This window comes from Ursus arctos, unplaced genomic scaffold, assembly GCF_023065955.2.
Source record: "Ursus arctos isolate Adak ecotype North America unplaced genomic scaffold, UrsArc2.0 scaffold_14, whole genome shotgun sequence".
Taxonomy (NCBI): Eukaryota; Metazoa; Chordata; class Mammalia; order Carnivora; family Ursidae; genus Ursus; species Ursus arctos.
Genome location: NW_026622808.1, coordinates 43,052,118 through 43,078,164, shown reverse-complemented (window position 1 = coordinate 43,078,164; position 26,047 = coordinate 43,052,118). Strand labels below are relative to the sequence as shown.

The following is a 26,047-nucleotide window of genomic DNA, read 5'->3' as shown; positions in this document are numbered from 1 at the left end:
TGTAAATCTCCTCTCCTTTGACAGCAAGATTCTGCAGCTGCCAACATAGGCTTCTGACCTTTTACCCAATGACAAATAGCTGGCAGTTACTTTAGAAGAGTGGTTCTCAAATCGGGGGAATTTGCCCCCAGAGGACTTTCGGCAACGTCTGCAGATACTTTGAGTTGTCTCACCTTGGGGGCGGGAGTGTGAGCAGCATCCTTTCAGCAGAGACCAGGGATTTTGCTAAACATCGTACAATGCACAGGGCAACCCCCCCCCAACACAGAATTAGCTGCCCCCCGAATATCAACAATGCTGAGGTTGAGAAACCCTCCTTTCAAGTATGAGGGTGGGGAGCCCAAATGCTTATCCGAAACACAAATAAGAGAAGATTATTAACAGTACTTAAAATGTTTTGTACCAAAGGAGCAAATTTCCGGAAAGACAAGAGATGGGGATAGGATCCCCTAATCCTCGCACTGTCCGTGGCACAGAGGGGGGCTTAGCAAGTGTGCCATCTCTTGGGAACTCAGAGCTGCACCGTGGAGGAAATTCCAACAGCAAAGTGAGACGCGGAGAGACTTAAAGATGAGCTCTGCCAATGGCTAACAGATCAGGCACCTGCAAAGTGAGGACTCTAGTGCCATGTATTTAATGCTTGTATGACTTGCACGGGACAACATGTCTGTATCTTTTCACACTGCCCAAGATACACGAGAGCCACAGGATTAAGAGGTGAACTGTTAAGCACAATGTACATACCAAAAAAACTTCCAACAAACGTACATGGAAATTGCTTGGCTTTAAGCTCAATGCCAATGAATCCAGGGAAGGGCAATTCCCATAGGGACCAGTTATCATCTCCTGGAGAAAGGTGCATGCCATGAACTAAGCCTAACCCTCCGGCTGCATCAGGTTTGCTCAGGACACCCTCTTACCAGTCCATCAGTAACTGCATAAGAACAAAAATAAAGGGCAGGTACTGTCTACCACCAATAGTTTGTGTGGAAATTCTAAAGAAAGATTAACAGGACAAAATAGAAATAACTTTTTACAAATAAAAATCCAAAGGGGGTAAGATTACCTCTGATGAGACTGGAAATCAGTTCACAAGATCTTAATCAACTAAACCCTACCAAGACACCAGATGGTCTGTGAAGTATTTTGGGATTTTTATCTTATAGCCAACACACCCATCTGGTAGCATATAGAAATGATGTTTTTCCTTTAAAAAAAAAAAAACCTGAGAGTGTCCAAATACACCGTTGTAATTGAGGTTGATAAACAGGGTTATAAAAGTGTAGCAGTGAAGAAAGAAATATAAACACACACACAGATAAATGTATAATTTATCTGAGCCATTAGAGTCAGCAGAATCATATAAACTTTTTACTAGACAACTCCACAGCAAAAAATATAGGTTCAAGTTGCTGAATCATTGTTCAGATGTAAATAGGATTCCTAAAACTTTTATTGGTAGTTAAAATTCATTTATAACATAAAGTAAACAAGAAAAGCAAGCCATAAAGCCAAACAGTGGTGAAAGCCCTTCCAAATGCAAACATCTGACAAAGGAGCTCATTTGCAATTCAAGAGTTAAAAGAACACAAAGCAGCCGAAAATGATCGCATTAATAAATCTTAAAATAAAACTTGACTGCGTTTGATGATGAAATGTTTATTTAATTTGATTAAGTGTTCACACTCGTGCTCAGAAACACTCATTCCACAGAAAAGCACACTGCCGGTGAGAAACACATGGGCTCAAACACAAAACTTCCTTCCTCAGTCATCACCCCAAGCGAGGTCCCACAGTCCTCTTCGTGGAAACAGCGGATGCATCCAACGGTTGGATAACAGTGCATCCTATTAAATCAGGTGCCAAATATCCTTTCTCCTGGCCAGGGCTCAATCATTCATGAGCTCTGTTCTGGCTGCTTCTCAGCAGTTTTGTGCAGAGCTCTCCACTCTGCTCTTCGAACATGAGTCTCATTCCACAAGAATCTTGTATTACACATTCCCGCTAATGTTCCCGGGAACATGGCAATGGCCAATTCCGTAATACTTCGCTGGCATTCAACGTTTTCAGGATTACGGTATATGTAGCCTCCACCCTTGGCTTCCTTGATTCCCTTTTGTAACTCCTTTGCATCAAAAGATCATTTCTCGACAGCAGGACAGAGCTGTGCTTTTCATATTTTTACTATGTTATCACTGCATTTCTACAGGGAAAACCACAATTACCAGGCATCATAACCCCTGGTGATTCTAAGTTTTATTTTTCCTTTTCAGAAGAAAAGAAGGGAGATTTAAGGACAGAGAAGTCGAAAGAGAGCGAGACTGAGAGCGAGATGTCCCTTATTAGGGTTAGTAGTAAACCCCAGTGTTTATTACAACCTCCTGGCTACTCTCTGTAAAGGGTGTTTTCTTTACAGCCTGCTCTTGGCAAGACAGAACACAGCACGCTGGCTGAAATAACGGGCTTAGGGACATAATAAAGCAGAGCCCAAACCCCAAACCCAGGCTCCACCAGCCCCATCACCAGCCATGTGGTCTTGAGTAAAAAATTGTCAGTTCGCTTATGTGTGAAATAGAGCAATGGACATCTGAGAGCAGTCAAGATACAAAGAACCTTGCACTACACTTCACACAATAACCTGGTTGTTATTGTGATCAAGCCCAAAGTATTCACTAGGCTTTTTTCGGCTTTGGTAGTAAACTCACATGTGACCGCTCCTGGACATCACTACCTTATATTAAACCCGTATGCATTTCTTCGCTTGTGGGCTTGAGGACAGTTCAAGGAAAAGACATCTTTTATTTTCTCATGTAACTAAATAATTGCTTCAACAAAGATCAGAGTCTTGAACGTGGAGATTCACTACTCAACCCACCCACTACCACCATTACTCTTCTTCCGATTTGGAGTTTGAAATATACAAGGAGCACAGGAAAACATTTTCTTGGGAAACATTCCAGCAATATGCCATTATTCTTCCAATACAGGGTAACAGAACCAAACAGAACATTTTCTACCCCTTCTCTTTGCAAGAAGCAGATTCCAGATGGCAGCCAAATGAGTGTCAGGCGTGTGTGCTCTGCAGGAGAAGCAGAGGATGTACAGGCATTCCCTTGGTGCATTAGCCTGGAGTCACCCCAATCAAACACCCTGCAGTTAGCCACTGGCACAAAATAAAAGGCTTTTTGTGTCAGAACAGAAGAATTTAGGTATTTCAAGATGTGTGTTCTGGGAGAAAATTTCTCTTCTACCACAGGAGTATTTAAGAGGATTTCATTCTTTCCTTGAATACTCTTGCCATTCCTCTTAGTGAATGTGTGTACCCTGACAGGGGGCAAGCTAAATGGCTTACATCTGGATCCTTGGAGCCTACGACTGTGCCTGAAACTCATGAAGGCATGTAAGGAAGAAACAGCTGGGTTCCCTGGGGATGCCAGGAAATCCTTAGAGGTGAGGTTCTGTTAAGTTCAGCTAAGATATAGTTATGAGGGTTTGGACATGAACAGATCTGCACGGGTAATAAATTTACAGCCACATGAATGTGCTGGGTTATTTTAATCTCAGAAAGTCTTCATCTCCAGTGTGGTTCACGAGACCCCGCGATAGTTTCCTTTACCACTTGCACTGTTAAAATATTCTCAGGTGACCATGCAACAGGATCCACTTAGTCCAACATTAAGCCCCCACTTACCAGGAAGCTGTGGAAAGCCTTGGACTTCTGGTATGTCAAAAGCCAGGAGGGCAAATATAATCCAAAGCAATAGAGGATTCATGATGGGTGCAAGACAGTGTCAATAGGTGGGCAGGCTGTAATGGGCTTTAAAAATGCCATCTTGAGAAATGAGATACTTTATAAGGAAACATCTGAAGGCGTTGAGCGAATCAAACATTCATGGTGCTTTAGAAAGGCAGTCGAGAGAGGTGGTTAACAGTACTAGCTCCAAAGACAGAGTTTAAATTGCAGGATCTGCCTCTTCATGTCCTGGGCGAACTTGAACAAGTTAATTACATGCTCTGTGACTCAGTTTCCCTCTCAAGAGAAAACCATGGTATCGGCCTTCCTTGAGCAGTTGTTAGGAGGATGAAGGTAGATAATATGCATATGGTGCTTAGTATAATATTTGGCAGGTAAGAGAGCTGCAATTATTGTTTTAGCAAAATTAACCCAGATAATGATTTGAAAGAGGATAAAACAGAACATAGGAGAACTCTTCCAACACTGCTAATACAAATTGTCATGCCTCCAGCTAAGGAAAATAGTCTGGCGGCTTCCTATAAAATGAAACATGCGCTTACCACATGACCCCGCAATTGCTCTCCTGGGTGTTTATCTCAGAGAGATGAAAACTTAGGTTCAATCCAAAACCTGGACGTGAATGTTTGTAGCACTTTATTTGTAGTACCCCCAGACTGTGAAACCCCAGAAGTCCTTCAACAGATAAGCTGTTTAACAAACCAAACTACATCCATCCCACGGAGTACTACTTAGCAACAAAAAGGGACCAGCAGCTTGGACGGGTCCGGGGAATTAGGCTGAGCAAAGAAAGCCAACCCCAAAAGGTCACAAGGTTAAATAACAATGAATTAATGATAGTCAGGGGTTAGGGATGGGGTCAGTGTAGCTACAAAGGGGTAGCATGGGGGACCGCTGTGGCGATGGAACAGTCCTGTATCTTGACTGTGGTGGTGCTTACGTGAATCTACACGTATGATCAAAATGCCCAGAAATACACACACAGGCATACCACGGACACAACTGAGTGTGTGCAAAACTGGAGAGAACAGAACAAGGTCTGCGAATGTGACAATGACAGCCTCTAGTTTTAATATCATACGTAAATTATAAAGAATGTACCATTAGGGGAGACTGAGTAAAGGGTACACAGGAACCCTGTTGGGGGGGGGGTTGTTTCAAGTGGAAGGATTTCTGGATGTGCAACTCCAGAAGAGTTTTAGACGAAGAGCATAAGTTAAGAATTAATATTGCAGATAATTAGGAGTGAGCCGTATTTTACCCTGAAATCTCTCTGGAAGTAGGAGCAGCCCCTATCTGTGTCTGTATAAAGCAGGTGCGATTTTACGGCCCCTCCACACAGTAAATAGGACTAAGGAGTCTGCAAGAAGGAATAAGCCTCCTGGAAGCAAGAAAAATAAACCAATTTTGCCCAATCTAAGGAAAAGAATTTGTTGTGCGTATGAGGCAGCTTGGCTCCCAGGATCACTGGGTAGGCTCGATCAGGGACTGGCAAACTATACTCAAATCCATACATACTGCCCATGGCTACTTCCACACTACAACGGCAGAGGGGAGTCGTTCCAAAAAAGACTGTACATCCCACAGAGCCTGAAATATTTACTATCAGAAAAAAACATGCCTACCTCTGGGCTACATAACCAAGCTCAGGAGCCAAGCCAGTTAAGGCAAAGAGGCCCCTCCAACGGGCACCGCTGCCTGTCAATGGGACGTTGTAGCTGCTGCCCAAATGCCTCTTCCTCTGTCCCTAAGTCTTGGCAATGCCAGCGAGAGATCCAAGGTCCGAGGCAGACGCATGTAATCGGTGGAGTCCAGGTCACATGCCCCCATATTAGCTGCAAGGGAAGCTGGAAACCTGACCGTCAGACAAGCTCTGCCTCCTGCATGACTCAGAGCAGACAAGGCCCCAACCCAGCAAGGGGTTTCGGACAGCGGACAGCCAAACACACTGGACGCAACTGGTATGTGTAGTGTGGACAAAGCCATCAACCACAACCCAACTGGGTAGTTTTTATTTCCTGTGGTTCAACCCAAACACTGGGTTTTCTGCCAATCTGACCAATAAGAGGTGTTAATCGTTGTCAATATTTGCTAAACCCAGGCTCTCATTTGCTTACTTCCATCTTCAGTTTTCCCTTATATCACTTAAAGCATATTTTTATCCCTGGCCTAGAAATGCTTCAATTTTTTTTTTTTTTTTAATGCTCTTAGTTGGGTAGGAGGAAAGGTAATACCCAAGTTCAGGAATCTCTTCAATTGTGTGCGTTGATGAAGCTAATTTTAAAAGACAATGCAAACCAGGCAACCCTAATATTCTAACAAGTCCCTAGCAGCAAATGGGTTCTGTCAATCATAAAGCAACACCTTCCTCTCTCATCGTATTGACTTGAAGACACATGAGTATCTTGCCTGTTCCAGCAATCTAAAGCTTACAGGTAATGAGAGATCAAAGGAAGAGAGGGCAGTATTTTCACTGATCATCTCATTAAAAATAGCTCCTTGGTTTTTATACGGTTCCATAAATGTTAGGTATCATGGAACATATTCCTAGCACGCTGGCTTGCATTCAGGATTTCTAACTCGGCGTTCTTTTCCAGTTAACCAAAGCCAAACTATTACCCACTGGGATGGAGTTGGAACAACTAATGAAGTACTGATGGGCTATGAGGAGACAAATAGGAGACGCATGTCCTAGCGCTGAAGCTAAATCTGCCAAAATCCAAGTAGAAGGTTCCTTCAAAAATAGAGTCATCTCCCCAAATACACCAAAAACCCACTGGCCTTCAGAATCACTCCTGAATTCCCTTCAACATCTTTTAGCTCTTCCCTGAGATGATTCTTAGTTCTTGCATCTCATAATGAAAAACTCTAGTTGCGTATTGGCTATCCCCTCTTTGCAACGGAATTTCTACTGACAGGAAGTCACGTCAATTTCATGGGCAGGTTTCACAATGAACAAAAAATAAAACCAAGGCTTGTGGGAGATGATGTTTGAAACCGAGAGCTCAAAAGTTAACTTCAGCACATCTGCCAAAAATGATTTTCCAGGGCTGCACAGAGGCCTGACATAGTAGGTGACACCTCTTTATCAGCTCCAAGAACTCCAGGGCACATAATTAGCACCCAATTAGTTATTAATAACTTAATATTCACACATCTGCTGAAACTCCGTAGGTGTGCGGTATCATTTAAATGTGATCGTGATTGCCCCCGTTAGGGTAGGTGCTGTACACATAATGGATTGAATTCCCAGAGTCTGTGAGGGAAAAAACTGGAAGCCTCGTCTGTTCTTTTCTGGGGGGTGTAAATGGTCAACTCAAACCAAAGGGTAGCCCAGTGGATCTGGAAGAGTTAAATGAACCCCAGCTAGCATATCAGGAATCATTATTTATAAAGCCATTATTACACACCAGGCACTGCTCTCATCACTGTAAACATATGTATTACTTCATTTTTATTTCACTGACTCCTCACAGCCCCCCTGTGAGGTAGGTTCAATGACCGTCCACCATTTTACAAATGCGGAAATGGAAGGCACAAGTTCACATCATCTGCAAAAGATCACAAAACTATGCGGGGCACGGCTAGGACGCAACCTCAGTCCTGTCTGCATTACAGAGCCTTTGCTTTTAACCATGAGGCTAGAGTTAATCACTCTTCTCTAAGGCCTGCGCAAAAAAACCCTCCACATCAGGATGACACAACGCTAAGCAGGGGTCCTGAGCACTTCCGTTCCCTCAGCTGCCTTCACAGAAGGCCTCGGTGGGACTCTTGTTTTCATCCTGAGTGCTGTCTGTCAAATGAGATGAGCGACTTCATTTCTAGCTTTTAAAATTTGGCTCCTATTTTTGTTATCTAAAGGCACAAAAAGACCTTTCCTACCACTCCCGATCTCCCCACCTCCAAAACCCAACATCTCACTCTTTGGTTACCGAAGTCCCCTCATCCAGAGAGAAGAAACCCACAAGCTCCTGTGTGGAATTTGCAAACCCAGTGAATTTCAAGGATGGTGTAGTCTTTCACTGCCAGGGTGAGGAAAAGAGAAAAATAGGACACAGAGATGAGGGCAGACTTCTGATCACAAAATATGCTTCTACGAGATCTCTGAACAACCCTAGCAGCTGGCCACACCCAAGCTACCCAACCCAAAGCATTTCCAAACACTAGTGCGGGCACTACCACGTTCTTCTCCCAAATCTGTCCTGAACGCCAATGCTGCAAGGTCATCTGGCAGCTCCTGCATTTCCAGTGCTCCAAGGCTTACCAAGGAAATTTCCCCTTCAGACTAATAAATGTCAAAGCACAGGCAGGCCTCCTTGTTTTTAACTTGATAAAATGCTGAATATTCATTTTATTTTACAGTCGTTACAAGGCCCTACCTAAGTAATAAAGATGGTATCTTCTTTCCAAGCTCCAATGAGAATATGGCATCTTTCAAAGATCTAGGGAACAACAGGCAGTTGTGTGAACATTCATGGACATCCTGACAAGTTTATGAAATGGGAAGGATATTGAAAATATGAGGCTTACTATTCTCAAAGAAAGCGAAGAACATTTCATATGCAAGTGTGCAAGCAAAAGCTATCCAAAACACTAGGGACAAATACTGCCTTAGATTCTGAGGAATTTATTTTAGGAAAGTAGGCCAAGTGTTGGGAATTAGTTAGAAGGATTTTCATCACAGCACTCATTATAATATCCAAAATTATAAGCACCATTTATTTAACAATAAGGAAATAGTTAAATAAAATCATGGTATAAGCATTAAACAGAACATTTCTCGATGGTCTATTCTAAAGGTTTTAGAAGAGTAATGGCCTAGAAAAGGCAAAATGAACAGTTCAATGAAAAGGACAGATTACAACAGAATACAATTTTCTTCAAAAAAAAAAAAATCTGAGTATATGCACAAATACACCAAGGTATTCAAAGTAACTAAACCAAAGGCATATATATTTTATCTGTGTTTATTACAATGAACACATGTGGCTTTTATATTAGGAAAAGCTTTTCTGGAGACACCTTACCATATCTCCCTTTTTTATTTCTAAGCCTGGAAAATTTCCAACAAACATGAATATAAATAGAAGCCGCACTCCCACATTCAGTGCCCAGCCTCACAGGACTCTGAACCCATGGCCAATACTGTTCCATGATGCCCACTTGCATTCCCTCCTTGCATATTACCCAAAACTTTAAATATCTATAAAATAGAAGCTCTTTATAAAAAAAAAAAAAATCCATAAAACTGGGGCACCTGAGAAGCTTGGTCGGGTAAGCCTCCGACTCTTGATCTCAGCTCAGGCCTTGATCCTAGGGTTGAGTTCAAGTCTCGTGTTGAGCTCCTCGCTGGGCGTGGAGCCTACTTTAAAAAAAAAAATCCATAAAACTATCATGACCCCTAAGCAATTTAAAAATATTTCCCTAATACTCTACCATTTCCAATCTGGGTTATAATTTCCAAATGCCTAGTTAATTCACTTGAATCGGGATCCAGATAAGGTCCATACGAAGCTTGACAAGTATGTCTTTTAAAAATCTTTAATCTAGGGGTGCCTGAGTGGCTCAAATGATTAAGCACCTGCCTTCAGCTCAGATCATGATCTCCAGGCCCAAGGATCAAGCCCTGCATCGGGCTTCTTGTTCACGCTCTGCGAGGAGTCTGCTTAATATTCTCTCTCCCTCTCCCTCTGTCCCTCCCCACACAAAAAATAAATAAATCTTTTTTTTTTTTTAAATCCAGATCTTTGGTCAGTCTGGAATTTGCCTTCTGTAGACCCCTGGTGCCATTTACCATGGTTTTCAGTCCTCCGTAACTCCTTTTTTTTTTTTTTAACATTTCATTTATTTATGTGACAGAGAGACAGCCAGCGAGAGAGGGAACACAGCAGGGAAGTGGGAGAGGAAGAAGCAGGCTCCCAGCAGAGGAGCCTGATGTGGGACTCGATCCGGGAACGCCAGGATCACGCCCTGAGCCGAAGGCAGACGCTTAATGACTGCGCTACCCAGGCGCCCCCTCCGTAACTCCTTTAAACTTGGACACCTGGACAGACTTACGTAGGGTTCTGGTTTTGGTTTTTTTTGGAAGGTGGGGGTGGAAGGTAGAGGGAAGCAGGAGGTTGCAAGACTATTATTTCCCAAGATGTAATGTGTTCTACCACCAGAAGCTCATAAAACCTGGCTGTCTTTTTGCGATATGACCAAGTGCTGATGCCCACGCCTAGATTCGGCAATTCATTAGTGGCTGCAAAACGGCAATCCTCCCAAGTGGTCCACGGCTTTGCCTTCATGTTAGCTACAGTGATTTCATAAGGGAAAAACCTTCACTCATCGATTACCTGGTTACTCAGTATCAAAAGCTATTCTGAATTTTTAAAACACATACGTAATTATAGACCTAAGCCTCCACTACACAGAGAATAACCAAAAGCCACAGCAAAAGCCTCCTTATTTTCCAGCCAGATCCGGAGCTAAAGGAGCACCCCAAGGTCGGGAGGGGTGCACTTGGTACACAGTGCAGCAAAGCCATCGCACTGGGGTCTGCAGAGAGCTCAGGCCTCCCTCTACTCAGCAGTGCCCTTGGCACGGGCACACCTGTCCTGGGAGTGATGGGCCACCTCTCTGCCTGCACCCAGGAAGGAGCTCCAGAACTTGGAACCAGAACATTCCTCGATTGCATTCCCAGCACCATCAGAGGGCCTCCAGCCCCGAAGAAGGCATCAGTGAACCGAACTGAAGATTATCCCCCCAGGATGGCCAAGGAGAGTCCTCACACGAGACATTAAAGCAGAGAGAACTGACAAACTGTGCACAAGAAAAATGGAATCAACAGTCTGAACTCAATTTAACGATGGCTTTACAAATTGGAAGGCTGACGGCCCGAGGCGGAGAAAGGCACACACCACAGCACGGGGTCAGGGTCTGTGGCTGGTGGGCAGCTCTGTGGCTGTGAAAAACAGCCAGAAGAGCCGATTTAATAACTCAGGGTCGGCACTTGGGCTTCTACCTGGGCCTTTGATTTTTATAAACTAACAATCCAGGCGAGCGGGGAACGTGAAAACAAGTCGTCAGGTAAGCCCTGCAAAGGCCCTGCTGGTCACCACGCCAAATTTCCCTCCTGGGTTTCCAGATGGGGAGGCTGGGCGTGACCTCCCTCCTGCCAGCAAGGTCTCCTCAGAAGGCATTCATTAGCTAAATGTGCACCAGCCCACAGGAGAGAGACCTGGGCCATTAAATATAAATGCAAAACAAAATTAGACCCGTCCATCCTAAATCTCAGATCTTTACAGCAGGAAAGGTTTACTTTCCAGCTTTTAATTTTTCTAAAAGTCAGAGCACTGAAATTTCAGCTCATGACCATGCATCTAGATTTGGGCCCCACCCCTCCCCCAACCAACCAAAGAAATCACTTTTTGCTTCTTAATCCCTGTCAGACTTCATGACGCATCTGCTGACACTCCTAAACCTGGATTAAGTTCCTATGTAAGTACTAATGGCCCATCTTTTTAAACAGAACCACAAGCCCATCTGCAGTGGGACAAAACACAAAAGCTGACAAGCCTTAAATGAATTGGAAACACTTCCCTAAATGAGAGTCAGAACTAACTCAGTGATTTTTCCTCTAAAAATATATTAATAAAGAAAGCAAGAAGAAGTAAGCCTTTGTAAAATTTTTCTCCTCCAGATTAATAAAAATAATCACTGCCTAACTAACAAACTACTCACGCTGGAGCTGCAGTCCACAGGATAACCGTGTGCTGGGGCTTCCGGCTCTCCTACGGTTTCCAATTTGTCCCACTTAAGTAAGCGCCCACTGACGCAAGGGTTTTCAGCTGTTTCTCTAGCTGCTGAATCCCTCAAAGCCAAGAACAATGATTCATGACAGGTGTCCTCTATATATTTGAAGGAGGTGGAAAGGGAGAAAGAAGAAAGGAATTCCACTCATTTCCATAGAACCAAGTAACTCAGAGCTAACAGGGTACTCCAAGGAGATGACCAAAGAGTTCAGCTTCAGATTCTTCTCTGTGACTATGCCTCTAATTGCACATAATCAGAAAGCAACCTGCTTGGACTCCCTCCAGCCAAAGTTGGCAGAGCTCTCCCCTGAGTGCCCCCACATCTCCATGCTAAGCTCTTCAGAAACCCCCAAACGGGGTGGGGGGAAGGGCTAGCCCAGTGATGGGTATTAAGGAGGGCACGTATTGCATGGAGCACTGGGTGTTATACGCAAACAATGAATCACGTAACACTACATCAAAAACTAAGGATGTACTGTATGATCACTAACATAACATAATAAAAAAAATTTTTTTTAAATAGAAAAAATAAAAAAGAAAGAAAAAGAAACCCCTGAACAGTGAGGGACTCCATGCAATCCATCAACCTCTCCTCTGATCTGCAAAGACCTTCCCACTTAAAGCAATCAAGGAAAAGAAACTCCAAAGGCGGGCGCCTTGTTTGTTTCAGATCCATTATATTCTGCAAGTGAACTAAGAAGAAACCAGACAAGACATGAAATATCCAAAAGCGAAAGGACCTTGAATAAATCATTACAATGCCTTTAAAATAACTACAGTTTGTGTTAGACTTCATTTCCTTAAAACCTGAAAGCCCATCGTGCAGGATGAATGAAGAGGCAGGGTGTTTACTGGTAGAACCAGGCTCTGGATCAAATAGCTCAGACAGGTGCTAGCCACAGGAATATAAACAGGTAACGTCTCCTTGGAGACTCATTGGTCTCATCTGTTAAATGGAATGATAATAGTAGCTCCCTTTGGAAATTGTATGGGAATTAAATACGGTAACGTGCAAAAAGTACTTGGCACAGGTCTGACCTTTCATGTATGTTCTACAAGCTGTGTTCATGAGGAGGAAGTGAATGATGAAGAGGACGATGAGGACGACGGTGACACTGGTGCTGATGATGGTGAACGTATATCACACACTGGAGAGAAAGCCCACTGTAGGGCTGGAAATAGCCATGTCACATAGCCCAGGTTCTACTCTGAGTTCTCAAGAGGGTAGCTTTCATTTTGGGGAAGTGACAAGATAGTGATGGCTCTCCCTTGCCCACCAACCACATCACAGCTTCACTTCCTCCCCTAAAGCTGCTATGAATTTTCATGTTCCCATAAAGTTCAACCAAAAAGGAGGCTGTCAGTCGTGGACGGTGGGCGGGACTCTGAGAGCAGACAGAGTGAGGGAACCGTCTGTATGGCCAGAGGGTGGTTCAGAGTTTAAAGTAGAACACACTGAGAGTCTCCAGTGGAACGCAAACCCAGTTAAAGACAGGGTACCCCCCCCACGCCTACCCGGTGCCTAGTACGTGCCAAGTTTTTATTAAACAAAAAACTGAAGGAGGCAACAGAAGACCAATACATCACCTCATTCCCTGGAAAGCAACAGGGCAGCTCCTGAGACCGCTGAGCATCCAACATTCTGCATTTATGTTTCTATCAGAGAGAAGAAATCTAGAGCCTTAGAGGTTACAGTAATAGTGACCCCTGACCCCCCAAAAGAGAGAAGTCTATCTCCTCATGCCCAGAACTTGTGACTGTTACCTCATATGGTCAAAGAGTAAATACTACCTTACAAACAAAGGGTGTGATGAAGTTAGGGTTCTGGCAGTAGATACTGACCCTAGATGAACCAGGTGAGCCCTAAATCCACTGGCAAGTGTCCTTAGAAGGGCGAGGCCAAGGGGACATCTGACAGGCAGAAGAGGTGGAGACAGTTGGACCACAGAGATGGAGTCACAGGTCCAGCTATACTGACAGCCATGGGAAGGAAGAAGAAGAAAAGAACAGACTGTCCTTTTAAGCTGAAGTCTTGCTGCGGCAGCCCTAGGAAACTAAGATCGTTTCCTCACTCACAAGTTTAAGGACACATCCAAGGAACACACTCGAGTCATCATCTCCTCCTTCTTCAGGGGTCCAAAAGCCACAAAGAGAAGCATGCAGGTGCCAGGTAAGAAGCCATGTCAGAAAGCGACACAGCAACAGTGCACTTCAAGGCCGTTGGGGCAGGGCAAGAACGCAAGGACGGCAGAGCACAACCAGCAGGCATTTAAGAAAAACATGGATGTCGGCTCTAAGGAAGACTGCCTAGTACTTTAAGTTAATAAAGCAAACATATACTTAAGTTATATATACATACACATACGTAATTTTTAAAAAATTATCTGCAAACTTGCAAGCAAACAAAACCTCGGAAGATAGCATCCTACGGTCTGATCTAGAACTTCGTGAATCTGCAAAGCGCAACCTCCTGGAGACCTTCAGAGCCCCTCACTTGCTACCAGTGGGCTCCTCTGAGGCAAGGTTTCTCAAACGCAGTTGGAAGAACACTACAGTCTTCTCAAAAGTCCACAAGCTCAAGATTCCTTTTTTTTCCTTCTATGATAAACTAAAAATAAAATATTCCCATTTATGAACACCAAACCCGGCAAGAGCCCTGATAACTGGTAATCAAAAGGCACGTTCATGCAACAAAACTTAAGTGTCTTGTATCTGTGGGGCTCGGACAAATTCACAGGGTTCTGGCAAGAAGTTTCTTCCTTTGATAAGAGTGATACATAAATCTGAGAAACACTGCTCTATGGTATGGTCCTGACATTTTGCTCAACGTAACAGAAAAAAAAAACAAAAACAAAACCTACACACAAATATTGACTTAAATATCCTTCATCTTGAATACAAAACACATCAGGTATCAGTTCCACTGCAGCATCTGAAGAGAATTAGCAATAAGATGCTTCTCTTCCCTCAGCCCTTTCAGTTTTTCTAAGGCCGCAAAGGGCGAGGCTACCTGGATATCACCAGAGAGTAACTTGGTACCACACCTTGGAAACAGTGGCTGGGAGCTCCTGGTGGGCTCAGTCGGTGGAGCGTGCGACTCTTAATCTCCGGGTTGTGAGTTCGAGCCCCACGTTGGGCGGAGAGCTTGCTTACAAATAAAATCTTTAAAAAAAGAAAATAACGGGGGCGCCTGAGTGGCACAGCGGTTGGGCGTCTGCCTTTGGCTCAGGGCATGATCCCGGCGTTATGGGATCGAGCCCCACATCAGGCTCCTCTGCTATGAGCCTGCTTCTTTCTCTCCCACTCCCCCTGCTTGTGTTCCCTCTCTCGCTGGCTGTCTCTATCTCTGTCAAATAAATAAATAAAATTAAAAAAAAAAGAAAAAGAAAATAACGGTGGAAGGTCTGACAAATGGAAGGCCAACACACGCCCTTTTAAAAAAGCAAGCAGACATGTTTTCTTTCAACGATGTCCTTAGAATTCCACAAGACTGAGTCACAGCTCCAGGTGATAAACTGAATCCAATTACCACGCAGCGATAACACACAGTTCTCTTCACGAGATTATTCCAGTCTGAATGAATAATAATGCACAGCCTTGAATGAGAAGATGGCTATCCTCACTTATGCCCATCACAGGGGCAGGGCTATGTGCCTGGGCAGTTTTCTCTGGATGGTGACCTGCAGCCCTTGAAGATGTGAGTGACATCTTTGTGGCGTGTGACCAACAATGAGAAACTCACAGGCAAAAGTGCTGAGGATGAGGCAGTGCAGAACCTGGTCAACTCCTAAGGAATCTAAAGTCCCACAGGTGTGTGCTCCGATATCACCAACAGCTTCATTTCCTTCAGAAACCGAAACGGGACCAAGGCTCCGAAGGACCAGGAGGCGCTCGACCTGACGTGTGGTAGCTCTAGCTTTGGCATTGAGAAAGTCACAGAAAATTCTCTGGCTCCCATTTTCTTCCTTGAAATACAGCCCTCACCAGGGTGCCTGGCACCCGATCAGGACTCTGTGTGGATTCCTTCGTTCAGCCCTCTCCACGACCTCGGGAAGTAAATCTCCTCTGATCCTCATTTTCCAGAGAACATTAACCAAGCTTCCTGTAACTTGCCCAAGGTCATCCTGGTTATAAGGGATGCAAGGGCCAGAATTCAAATTCTGGTCTGCGCTGGAACATGAAACAATTGCCTAACCTAACTAGAGATAAGACATGGCATAGATCACCCCGTCATACCAGAACACTTTGGTGCCGGCAGAAATGTTTTTTTAAATGTTTTTATAACTTAAAAATACTTCCTATTAACATAAAAGTGTGTTAGTCCCCAACCTGTGCACAGACCAGGGGCTGGAAGGAGGTGGCCCTGTCTCCTCCACAGTCACAGGCCACGTGGCAGAGAAGCCCCTCTGTACCGAAGAGCATTTGGATCTCTGATTTCAGGGAAGACAGAGAGTGGAGATTTAATCACCTGGCACAGTGCACAAGGCTAGAATGAACAGATCACACAGAAGATCAAAGAACCCAAATTTCAAACATCCAGCAAGGTGAAACCAGACTAAAACCCACAATACGAGATTTTACCATGTGAAATAGAAGACTCAGACGAACCAACAAGTAAATACAATGCAGGACCGGGGAGAGACCAGACTGTTCTGTCCAAAGTAATTCGGAACAAACGTTCATACCAGCATTACTCATAAGAGCCAAAAAAATGGAAACTACTCAAATGTCCATTGGGTGATGAATGCATAAACATAATGCGGTATATTCATAAGTGGACTATTATTTGTCCATAAAAAGGAATGCAGTTCTGATACATACGAAATGAATGAACCTTGAAAGCATTATGCTCAGTGAAAGAAGCCAATCACAAAAGGTCACATGTCATGTGGTTTCATTTCTATGAAGTGTCCAGAATGGGCAAATTGATACAAAGGGTAAGCAGATTAGTAATGGCTAGGACTAGGAGGGAAAACTGGGAGGTTTCTGCTAACAGTCTGTGGGTTTCTTTGGAGGGTGCTGAAAATGTTCTAAAACTGATTGTTGTAATGGTTGCACGACTGTGAATATTAGATGGGTGAACTGATGGTATATGAAGTTATCTCAATAAAGCTGTTCCCAAAACAACAAAAAAACATCTGGAGCATTTAGTTGTCTGTGTGTTTAAACAGAGATAGCAGGGGCACCTGGATGGCTCAGTCAGTGAAGCATCTGACTCGTGATTTCAGCTCAGGTCATGATCTTAGGGTCGTGAGATGAAGCCCGACGTCAGGTTCCATGTTTGGCAGGGAGTCTACTTGAGATTCTCTCCCTCACCCTCTGCCCCCCACCCCCGTGCACACTCCTGCACGCTCTCTCTTTCTCTTTGAAGTAATAAAGAAATCAATCTTTTAAGAAATAAACAGTGATAGCAATAGAAATATCCCCAGAAATTCTACACCACTTTGCTTTCAAGAAAGACCTGCATTTGTACCTATTTTCACCAACCAAAAGAAATTTGAAGGGGATTTTTGCTTTTATAGAAAAAGGTGAAAAGCAAAAATTGTGTCTGTTGTCTGTTTTGCAGCAAGCCTTACAGAGGCAGTACGTACCCTGAGCAGCAAGAGTGGCCCCACCAAGCTCCTCCCTGAACGCACTCGGCATCTCAGCATCAAGCCACCACAGCTTTGAACTGTGTCTATGAGCATCTGTGCTTTATCTTGATGTATTCTGTGCATCCGTAAGCAAGTTATGTCCTCAGGTATCAGAAAAACCTAAAACAGGTTATTTTTTGGGTTTGGGAATGCTCAAAAATTTTTTCACATAAGTTAATGGTAATTGCTTCTTGGCTTTACGCCATCTCGGCTTACAAAAGAGTCCGATGAAAGAAACACTCTACTTTGGGATAGTGGGAGAATCCTGTACGCTATAATTCTAGGAAAACAATCTGACCTATAAGTTGGCTCAAAATAAGGAAGAATAATGAAAAAGTTTGCCAACATGAAGTAGTAAGCGCTTCAGTGCTGGAAGCGTTCAAGCAGAGACCACCTGGCTTTACGGGGAAGAACACAACCAAAGGGATTTTTTTCATTTATAGGCTGAAAGCTCCAAGAAGCTCTCGCTAAATACTAAAATTCTAATATCTGCCATGGATGACACTTAAGTAACTGAAGAATTAATCACTGAATTTGGATATGTTTGAGAACACAAAATAGGGCGGCAGGCTGCCTGCAATCAAATCCATTCTCCGTACCATTTCGTAATATGGCCTTAGGGAAGCAATCAGCCCGAAATTCAGCTTTTTATTTTCTATAATGGAGTTAATAATAATAACATAAATCAATACTTTATAGACTAATTGGTAAGAATTCAACAGCAAAATGATGAGGCCCTTTCTCATAAGATCTCAGTGAATTTTTAGCCATATGAGTCAAAGGCATACCATATCAGCATTTTTAGTAACACTACATGGACAATAATAGAAAAACTTCTAACTAAAACTAAAATACTATCCAGTAGCATTCACTGATTAAAAAGGGTAGGGGCGCCTGGGTGGCTCAGTCGTTAAGCATCTGCCTTCGGCTCAGGGCATGATCCCGGTGTTGTGGGATCGAGCCCCACATCAGGCTCCTCCGCTGGAAGCCTGCTTCCTCCTCTCCCACTCCCCCTGCTTGTGTTCCCTACCTGGCTGGCTGTCTCTCTGTCAAATAAATAAATAAAATCTTTAAAAAAATAAAAATAGGGGCGCCTGGGTGGCACAACGGTTAGGCGTCTGCCTTTGGCTCAGGGCGTGATCCTGGCGTTATGGGATCAAGCCCCACATCAGGCTCCTCCGCTATGAGCCTGCTTCTTCCTCTCCCACTCCCCCTGCTTGTGTTCCCTCTCTCGCTGGCTGTCTCTGTCTCTGTTGAATAAATAAATAAAATCTTTTAAAAAAATAAATAAATAAAAATAAAAAAAATAAAAAAATAAAAATAAAAAGGGCAGACTCTCTGCAAAACAGAGATCCCAGCATGTATGTTGTTTTCCAATAAATATCCAAGAGGTCTAAGAAACACTAGTGCTACTTTAATAACTTAATGAAGGTACGGGGCAATATCGGACAGTAAGACACTCCTAACAAAAAACTAATATGCTTCAAACTACTGAACTTGCTAAATGAACACAATATGAGTTTATGGATATCCTACCTTACCCTTATTCTTACAGTTGACAGCTTGTTTTCACACCAACTCACTTTGCTGGATGTTATTTTAACATCAAGAATAGAAGTCCCATGCCACCAAATCACGCTCGTAATATGGCTGTTTGACAGGCTCCAACGAGTAGAAGTTAAGTCTTTATTACATGCTTAGGAAGTCCATATGTGTGTTTTACAAGGTCTCAGCTCTCCTTCGAACCTTGTCTATTATAAATACAGGCTTTAGGTATATTCTCACTTTGAGATCACTTACACCGTTGACTATTTGCAGGGCAAACCAGTGCAATCAAACACTAAAGCTTCGAGGAGATTAGAGAACTGCCAAGGTCGGAACTATATCAACAGCTCGAAATCAGCTCATTCAACACTGCTCTGACAGTATTACACCCGCAAAACAAACATGGCAGCAGTGTGCACGGCAGGTACGGCACCACGGGCCAGCACGCTATGCCTGCGACTTACAGGGAGACGTCCTCTCAGACAGTTCACCCTGCGACCAACGCTGCCCGGGCAGTTCGGGAACTCACGGAAGGAAAGGGGGAAACTCCCAAACCTCTGCTGCAAGTCAACAAGAAAACTTTTGTCTTGCAATCTGTGCTTTAAAAAGAAAAATGCTAGGGCACACCTGGGTGGCTCAGTCCGTTAAGCATCTGCCTTTGGCTCAGGTCATGATCCCAGGGTCCTGGGATTGAATCCCACATGGGGCTTCCTGCTCGGCGGGTAGTCTGATTCTCCCCCTCCTCCCTGATCTATGCTCTCGCTTGCTCTCTCTTTTTCTCTCTCTCTCTCTCAAATAAATAAATAAACAAAATCTTAAAAAAAAAAAAAAGAAAAAGAAAATGCTAGTCTAAACGTTTAGTTTTCCACAGAAAAATCACTTGACAAAACCCAACACCCTTTCATAGTAAAAACACTCAACAAACAGGAAAAAAAGGGAACTTACTCGACCTGATAAAGGGCATCCACAAAAACCCCAAAGCTATCACCATCAATGCTATAGGACTACGTCTTCCCACTACATTCAAGAATAGTGTGAGGGTGTCTGGTCACCACTTCTCTTCTAAGGACCACTTCGGTTCACTTCTACACTGGAGGTTCCAACCAGGGTAATTAAGCAAGAAAAAAGAAATAAAAGGCATGCAGATTTGAAAAGAAAAAGTAAAACTATCTCTATTTGCAGAGGGCACGATCTTGTATATAGAAAATTCTAAGGAATCCACCAAAAAACCCCATCAGAGCTAATAATTCAACAAAGCTGAAGTTCAGCAAGGTTGCAGGATACAAAATAAATACACAAAAATCAATCGTATTGCTGTACATTAGCAATGAACAATCCAAAAATGCAATTAAAATCTGTGTTTCACATCAACCTTGTCCCAAAAAAAATCCCAGATTCCCAATCTACTCGCAGGGAATTATAGTCATTCCGAGGATGTCCATTTGTGGCTCTTGGAAGACTATCTCAATCATACCTTAAGCACTTAAAAGACTCATTTGTTCATTTAATATACACTTATCAAGTACTTCCTATATCGATACCAGGCACTAGGGAAATAGCAGTGAACAAAAATTCCCTACCGCCTCCCTCCATGAAACTCACATTGTAGAGGGAATACAACACAACAGATGAACAAAAAAAATTGTAATTTCCGGTAGCGCTAACCGTCTTAACAAATGTAACACAGAGAAGAGAGATGGAGGCTGATGGGAAGGTGGGGTGTGCCTTAGATGCAGAGGTCAAGGAAGTCTCTGAGGAGGTAATAGTCTAACAATGAACCAAATCAAGAAGGGGCACAGGGTGGGGGGTTAGTTTCTGTGTCGTTTCCTTTTTTTTTTTTTTAATATTTATTTATTAAGTGATCTCTAGAACTGGCATAAGACTCTAACTCACAACCCCAAGATCAAGAGTTGTAGGCTCTTCTTACTGCGCCAGCCAACTGCCCTAGTTTCTGTGTAATTTCCTCACAACTGCAGAGGCATGTATAAGAATTCTGGGATGAAGGGGCACCTGGGTGGCACAGTGGTTGGGCGTCTGCCTTCGGCTCAGGGCGTGATCCCGGCGTTATGGGGTCGAGCCCCACATGGGGCTCCTCCGCTATGAGCCTGCTTCTTCCTCTCCCACTCCCCCTGCTTGTGTTCCCTCTCTCGCTGGCTGTCTCTATCTCTGTCGAATAAATAAATAAAATCTTAAAAAAAAAAAAAAAGAATTCTGGTATGAAAACAGGAGTGTTGTGTTCTTAAATCAGCCAGTGTGCAGGGCAAGCAAGGGGGCTTATCCAAGGCCAGTCCCTGCAGGGGAAGACAGGGCTCCAACCATACAATACCTTGCAGGCATGGTCCAGAGTAAAAGCTTTACCCTGGTATGTTTTGGGAATCCGCTGGGCAGGGAAAGGAGGAGGAATGAAGGGAAGTGATACGAGGTGATCACTCTGCTTCTCTGTGGAATAAATGGTCAGGAACGCTGACCTCAAACACATGGTTGCGTAATCACTGCTGTGTGACCCTCAGTATGCCACCCTACCTCTCTGAACCAATATCTACTATAGCTCAGCTGCCCCCTAGATGATACATTTGAAAGCTCTTTGCAAACTGAAATTTGCTGCTGAATGTACAGCAACATTATCATTCTTCCTGAGGCCTTCCCTAATCTCCTAAAACAGAAGTAATTTCTTTCTCTAGAAAAAAGGAGCACTTTATCGGTCTACCTCCTTTAATACCTACCACTTTCTATTCGGTATTATAAGCATTATCTGTGTATCTTATCACTTCTTCTAGACACGAGATGCAAACCTCACCTCTGCAGACCTGGTCACTCCCTATTTACGGGCTCCCACTGCCCCCACTGCAGGCCACAGTCAGAGTATCTACATCATTTTATTGCAATTGATTATCGACATGTCCATCTTTGTCACTAGACTATAAATTCCTTTGAAAAGAGGGTCCATATCTTGTTCGTATCTGTACTTCCAGTGCCTACATCACTGAAAAAGAGGAAGCTTTTCATGTGTTTGAAATTTCCCTTTTTCCTACTGATCAAGAGTCCCCTCAACACGTGAGTAAAATAAACATCCTTACAGAATTCGAACTATTTATGAAAACAAAGACCTTAAAAACGTTGGCGACATGGATTTGCATATAACAAATGTAATTTTTAGAAAATAATACACTCACCTAACAAGCCTGGGAGGATCTTTACATCTGGCAAAAAGCTGCTAACATTTTGTTTGTTTTAACTACAATTTCTAGGCAGTAAAACCAGAACTCTTAGTTTGGATTTCTCAACACAATATTAACAGTTCTTACCCCCAAAGAGTCTCAAGATTTGACTTAAGTTAATCTTCCAAGATACATTTTCCCTTTTACTGACAAATAATGTGTAAATTGAAGATATACAACTTGTTAATTTTTTACATTTATAGATTGTACTATGATTGCCATTGTAGCGATAATTAACACCTCTACCACATTACTTAATTATTCTTCTTTCAGTGGTTGGAATAATTAAGTTCTAGTCTCTTAGCAAGTTTGTTAATTATAATACAACATCGTCTATATTCACGGTAGTGTGCATTAGGTCTCTAGGGCTTATTTACTATACAGGGGACGTTTGTACCCTTAAACCTCTGCCTTACCCCTCCACCCCTCCCCTCATGCTCTAGTAGCCACCATTTTACTCTGTTTTTACGAGTTTGGCTTATTTATTTCAATTTTTTTATACTTGGGGCGCCTGGGTGGCGCAGTCGTTAAGCATCTGCCTTCGGCTCAGGGCATGATCCCAGAGTCCTGGGATCAAGCCCCACATCAGGCTCCTCCGCTGGGAGTCTGCTTCTTCCTCTCCCACTCCCCCTGCCTATGTTCCCTCTCTCGCTGGCTGTCTCTCTGTTAAATAAATAAATAAATAAATAAAATCTAAAAAATAAAAAATAAAATAAAATAAATTTTTATACTACAAAATGCGAAATTATTTTACTGAAGTACACTAATGAATTAATTTGATTACATCAGGGGGCAATTATTTTAAATCTAATGGTTCCTATAAAATGGGAATGCCTAAAATCCAAGTCTAATTCCTATCATGTGCTATCCTCTTTCCCAAAATAACACAAATTAAAATTAGTTTTTGTATTTTTGATAAACACGTAAAAGTACCTATAAACTCAAAGCAGAAGACACAGAAATGTGAAGTTCCTTTTCTCATTCGAAGTTCAAAGTCGGCTTCTCTATTTCCTCCTGTCCGTCCGAAAGAACTGGTTACAGAGACTGGAGGGGTAGACGAAAACCTGTGTATTTCTGTAGGCTCTTCTGACCCTCTGTGCTGTGTGGGAATCAGTTTCATACCCAAGATTACTAGTCTATCACTCTTTCCGCTGAAAACGTATCAGCAACTTGTTCTGAGGCATCAACAGCAGTCTAGAGCAAGCTGCCCATTTAACATGTTTCTATGTCTGCTGACAGATGAGCGGTTCTCAAAGTGTGGTCCAGGCCAGCAGCATCAACATCAACAGGGACCTTGTTGGACATGCAGATTCGGGGGCCCCACCAGAGACCTACTGAGTCAGAACCTCTGGTGGGTGGGGCTCAGCAGTCTCTGTTTTAAAGAGTCCTGGATGGGGGCGCCTGGGTGACTCAGTCAATGAAGCATCTGCCTTTTGCTCAGGGTCATGATCTCAGGGTCCTGGGATCAAGCCCCACGTGGGGCTCCCTGCTCAGCAGGGAGTCTGCTACTCCCTCTGCCCCACCCCCTGTTTGTGCTCTCTCTGGCTCTCTCTCAAATAAATAAAATTTAAAAAAATAAAAATAAAAAGAGTCCTGGATAATTCTGATGTGCGAAGTTTGAGAACTACTGTGCTATGCAGTTTTAAAAATAGCCTCTCTGCAGAACTTACACAGTTTAAGGAAAATAACTGTGAAAACATTTATGTGTCAGTGAAGCCATATGCAAGATACAAGGGCCACAAAAGGGGGGGAAACCTGTTTTTTTGAGATCAGGAACGGCTTCACGTTGGAGGCTACACTTCAATTAAAACATCAAGAGTACGAGTTTAGAAAAAAAACAAGTGCAACAGGCATTCTGGATAGAAAGAAACAGAATCGGAAGATTTGAACCCAGACCCTAATCAGGCACATATTCTGTGGTGGTTGATGTTTTACACCTTCTATAGAATCCATGGCTCTTGATCTGGTTGGCAGAACTTCATGGTTAAGTCCCTACCCACTTTGAAGGATACACGGAAATGTCTAGAAAACAAAGCCGGGAAGCCAGACTCTGTAAGACAGCAGTATGATATCGTGGCTAAAGGTCTGAATCAGAGAAAGAACTGGCACACATGTTAACTTTTAGGTACTCGCTATACTTAATACTTGTGTATAAATATTTGTGTCCACAGACAAGTTGCTGATTTAATTTTCTATGTAAGGGGAGGTAATAGTACCCATGCTATAAAGGCTACTGTATGTCAGGATGAGCAACTGAGATAAAGCATTTGGGAATTTTTAGATTCCACATTTAAGTGATATCATATAGGGGGGTGCCCGGGTAGCTCAGTCGGTTAGGGGTCTGATTCTTGATTTCCACTCAAGTCATCAAGCCCTGAGTTCTCTCTCTCCCTCGCCCTCTGCCACTCCCCCCACTCTTCACTCACACTCTCGCTCTATTGAATGAATGAATAAATAAATAAAAAACATCATATAGTACTTGTTCCTTCTCTGATGTAACTCATTTAGCACGGTCCCTCCATGTTGTTGCAAATGACAGGATGTCCTCCTCCCTCATCGAGATACATTCTCTAAGGGTTTGACAATTATCATACTACTTCGGGGAAAGTACACGAATTCTTCTTTCTACCCTTGTTGTCAAAGAAACTTGAGATGATAAATATTTTGAACCATGTGAAACCGCGAACACTGCAAAGCATGTCAACTGAACTGGAAAATTCCTTCAACGGAGCCAGTCTTTAAAAGGATCCCCCAAAGAGCTCTCCAAAGGAAGACAGTTAATTTTTTTTTTTTCTGATTGGGGTGGACAAGAAAATATCTCTAACTTAGAAAAAACTCACTATTCATAAAAAAGCATGGAATGCTCAAGTATTATTAATCAGGTATTTCATAGTTTAGTACCAAAAACACTGAGGAAAACATGGGAATGTTTTATTCCTATGTGGCTCTCATATTCATATAAAAAGGCAGAAAACCGGAATAGCAGAATTCGTTCGGATTAAATGAGTTAGCTCAAGTTCACTACCTTAGAATGAAGGTCACGCCAACCTCCTCATCCCAAAATCTGCTCTGGCCAACAACTCCGTAAAAAAGGTCCGGAATAAGGTCCAGGAAGCAAGCCTACACTTCTCTCCCCATCATTTTATTTCCCACCAATAAGATCATCCATTTAAAGCACACATCTAGCTGACCAATTCCCACTGCCCTGTGGCCAAGAAATACCACTTAAATGCACGCCTCAGTCACCAGCCCCTACTCAGCATCTTTGGGCACATTACCGCAGCCCGAGTAACTTCTCCAATCCTATGATTTACTGTCCATTACTTGAAATTGCTGTTCTCCATCCACCTTCTAACCGTTTTCCAACGTTTCGCTCCTGGCACAGCGCTCCTCAGCAGCCTGATGGAACAGCTCCTGAAGAGAAAATGAGCCCAGAGCAAAAGACGAGCACACTTGCGACGCTAGTGAACTTGGAGAACCTCCAGGTCAACGGCGACCCACCATTTAGCATTACTTCACAAACTCCATGTGCCTTGAAAAGAATCCACAGTAAACTATTGCCCTTTTCATCTCCTTCTTACGAGAGACCACAAAAGCAATGACAGCTGCAAGCTTTAGGATATTGCCTTCCTGTCGATGCACGAGGTTGGTAAGCAACTTTATTCACAAAGCTCTCTCTGTATGACATCACGGAGACCTTTCACCTTTGAGGTTAAAACAAAGCAGCAATATAGACGAAGAGCTGAAGGAGCCATTTCACAGTAACCAAACTACCACTGTCTGTCTGTCTGTCCTTCCTGTGCCCCTCTTTCATCCAGAAAATAAGTGAGCTACAGATCTAATTTAGGCAATCTTGAAGTCCGTGCATGCACCCAAGGTGAACTACACAGTCACAAACGCTCATCTCCCAGGGTCCCTCCTCCTGCCCCTCAGCTTCCCATGTGGAGTCCATAAGAAGCAACATCATGGTGAAAATAAATAGTCATTGTCTCAATGAAAAACTGTCCTCATTACCTACACCCTGGAGAATGCATATGGCGTGTTGGTTACAAACACAACTTTGCACAGACCTGGGTGCATTAACCAACAAAGATGCTTAGG

General features: G+C 43.2%; 1 protein-coding gene across 7 annotated transcripts in view; it reads right to left on the bottom strand.

Moving 5' to 3' along the window:
- Positions 1 to 26,047, bottom strand: part of PTPRG (protein tyrosine phosphatase receptor type G) — a 681,996-nt gene that overhangs the window by 598,768 nt on the left and 57,181 nt on the right. The gene's annotated exons all lie outside the window — the stretch shown is intronic.